Below are 3,646 nucleotides of genomic sequence, written 5' to 3'. Positions count from 1 at the left end.
GGCAAATATTTTCTAAGTGCCAACGGCTCTTGAGCCGAAAAGTGTCCGCCTCGGCTGGTTCCCGCGGTCGGCCTTCAAAAGCGAAAATTCGGCCTCTTCCCCTGGTAGCCCTGCCAACTTGTGCGAATTTTTTCTAAGTGCCAACGGCTCTTGAGCCGAAAAGTGTCCGCCTCGGCTGGTTCCCTCGGTCGGCCCCAAAAAGCGAAAATTCGGCCTCTCCCTCTTTAGGTACCAGGGGCTGGGGTACCAGGGGGAGGGTGCAGTACCAACTTTGGTCTTCAGGTGCGCCAGAGTACGCTAAATGGTCCCCCTAGTCAGCGTACTCATCAACGATTTACCCCCCTTTCGCAAAATATAGTCAGAACGAGCATGGGGGGCGCATAATTTACCCCACAAAATGAAAGGGCCCGGTGCCGAGCGCTTGGTCATGGCCGCCAGCAGCGCCCCTTGCTCGGTGGGAACACAACACGCAGGGTTGCACAGCACCCTGGAAGGCACACAGAGAGAGAGAGAAAAATTTTCTAAGTGCCTCTCTTGACGAAAAATGTCTAAGTGCCTCTCTTGACGAAAAATTTCTAAGTGCCACAGCGCTCGAAAATTTCCTAAGTGCGAGCACGGCTGTGAAATATTCAAAGTACAAGGAACGCTGGCAGAATCGCTCGACGGCCGTCTGCTCCCGGCGGCCGCCGTGAAGTCTCCCCTCCCGGGGACGGCTGTCTGCTCCCGGCAGCCGTCCTTAACCCCCTCCCCACACGTTGGCCGAACACCAGCCGAGGGCGAAAGGCTCGCGGTGTGGAAGGATCGTGGCCACGGCTAATCTAGCGATGCCCGCGTTGGACGGTCACACCGCACGACAGAGCGGGGCCTGCATCCGGCGCGAGGCGGCCTTCAGGCACGTGGTTCGAGACGACCTCACCCGCCCTAGCCCGGAGCGGAAAGACTTTTACAAGTCCAAGGAACAATGGCAGAATGGGAGGACCGGCCGCCTCCTTAAACACAGGCCGGAGAGATGGAGCGGGATCAGCGGCCCGCGCATTGAGCGAACACCGGCCGAGGGCGAAAGGCTCGCGGTGTGGAAGGATCGTGGCCACGGCTAATCTAGCGATGCCCGCGTTGGACGGTCACACCGCACGACAGAGCGGGGCCTGCATCCGGCGCGAGGCGGCCTTCAGGCACGTGGTTCGAGGCGACCTCACCCGCCCTAGCCCGGAGCGGAAAGACTTTTCAAAGTCCAAGGAACACACTGGCAGAATCTCTCGACGGCCGTCTGCTCCCGGCGGCCGCCGTGAAGTCTCCCCTCCCGGGGACGGCTGTCTGCTCCCGGCAGCCGTCCATAACCCCCTCCCCACACGTTGGCCGAACATCAGCCGAGGGCGAAAGGCTCGCGGTGTGGAAGGATCGTGGCCACGGCTAATCTAGCGATGCCCGCGTTGGACGGTCACACCGCACGACAGAGCGGGGCCTGCATCCGGCGCGAGGCGGCCTTCAGGCACGTGGTTCGAGACGACCTCACCCGCCCTAGCCCGGAGCGGAAAGACTTTTACAAGTCCAAGGAACAATGGCAGAATGGGAGGACCGGCCGCCTCCTTAAACACAGGCCGGAGAGACGGAGCGGGATCAGCGGCCCGCGCGGAGGGTCTTTAAAATGTACAAAGTCCTAGGAACAATGGCAGAATCGCTCGACGGCCGTCTGCTCCCGGCGGCCGCGGTGAAGGGACTGTACACCCCACCCGGGGACGGCTGTCTGCTCCCGGCAGCCGTCCTTCCCCCCCTCCCCACACGTTGGCCGAACATCAGCCGAGGGCGAAAGGCTCGCGGTGTGGAAGGATCGTGGCCACGGCTAATCTAGCGATGCCCACGTTGGACGGTCACACCGCACGACAGAGCGGGGCCTGCATCCGGCGTGAGGCGGCCTTCAGGCACGTGGTTCGAGACGACCTCACCCGCCCTAGCCCGGAGCGGAAAGACTTTGAAATATTCAAAGTCCAAGGAACACTGGCAGAATGGGAGGACCGGCCGCCTCCTTAAACACAGGCCGGAGCGACCGAGCGGGATCAGCGGCCCGCGCGGAGGGTCTTTAAAATGTACAAAGTCCTAGGAACAATGGCAGAATCGCTCGACGGCCGTCTGCTCCCGGCGGCCGCGGTGAAGGGACTGTACACCCCACCCGGGGACGGCTGTCTGCTCCCGGCAGCCGTCCTTCCCCCCAAACCCACACGTTGACCGACACCGGCCGAGGGCGAAAGGCTCGCGGTGTGGAAGGATCGTGGCCACGGCTAATCTAGCGATGCCCGCGTTGGACGGTCACACCGCACGACAGAGCGGGGCCTGCATCCGGCGCGAGGCGGCCTTCAGGCACGTGGTTCGAGACGACCTCACCCGCCCTAGCCCGGAGCGGAAAGACTTTGAAATATTCAAAGTCCAAGGAACACTGGCAGAATGGGAGGACCGGCCGCCTCCTTAAACACAGGCCGGGCGAAAAATATGCGAATGTTGGGCGGAAAGACTTTGAAATATTCAAAGTCCAAGGAACACTGGCAGAATGGGAGGACCGGCCGCCTCCTTAAACACAGGCCGGGCGAAAAATATGCGAATGTTGGGTCTCATCCAAGAAAGGGAGTTACCGGCCGCCTCCTTAAACACAGGCCGGGCGAAAAATATGCGAATGGTCCATCCAAGGAAGGAGGACCGGCCGCCTCCTTAAACACAGGCCGGAGAGATGGAGCGGGATCAGCGGCCCGCGAACTGAGCGGCCGAGGGCGAAAGGCTCGCGGTGTGGAAGGATCGTGGCCACGGCTAATCTAGCGATGCCCGCGTTGGACGGTCACACCGCACGACAGAGCGGGGCCTGCATCCGGCGCGAGGCGGCCTTCAGGCACGTGGTTCGAGACGACTTCACCCGCCCTAGCCCGGAGCTGAAACTCTGCGAATGTTAACATCCAAGGATGGAGGCAACGGCCGTCTCGTTAAGCTGAGGCCGGAGGAAAGTCTGCGGATTCGGGGCATCCAAGGCAGATGGAGGTGCCGGCCGCCTCGGTAAACAGAGGCCGGACCGACCGACATGCGACCATGACCCGCCTTGGTAGGGCCCCCACCGGCCCCGGCTAGCGCCGGCGTTGGGTGGACGGTTCCTCCCCACTTGCGGGTCGCCCTCTAGCGCTACGGCCGCCGCGCGAGCGCGCGCTCCGACGCCGCCCCCGCAGGCCTAGCGCGAGCCGTACGGCAGCGAGACCGAGACGCCCCGATTCCACGCACGCACCTAGCGGCCATCAACGGAGGCCGAGCGCGCGATCCGACTCGCGGCACGCCACGTGGGCGTCCGCCGGCCGCGCCGGTCTACCGCGAAAGATGTTTCTCAAACCCTCGCCTAACCTAGGGACGGCTATCTCGGGAAGCCGCCCCCGCATCTGCACCTATCCGCTAAGCCCTCCCGACCACCGCGAAGCGGGAGGACGTCTATCGTGGCCGCCGGGGCGTATGACCCCTCCGCGTGAGGCGTGCGGGCTCGGGTGGGCCGCAACGACCGAGTCTGACTCGGACGGGGCGCAGCTTCCCTCCCGGTCGCAGCATCAAGCGCCGATCGCGCGACGTCACCAGCCCCCCGGGACGGTTCGTCGGGAGCACGGTACAGGCACGTAGCTCACTC

Source organism: Syngnathus floridae, unplaced genomic scaffold, assembly GCF_059516105.1.
Source record: "Syngnathus floridae isolate MCC-2025c unplaced genomic scaffold, RoL_Sflo_1.0 HiC_scaffold_118, whole genome shotgun sequence".
NCBI lineage: Eukaryota > Metazoa > Chordata > Actinopteri > Syngnathiformes > Syngnathidae > Syngnathus > Syngnathus floridae.
The sequence above is the reverse complement of the archived record's forward strand: the minus strand, read 5'-3'. Positions refer to the sequence as shown.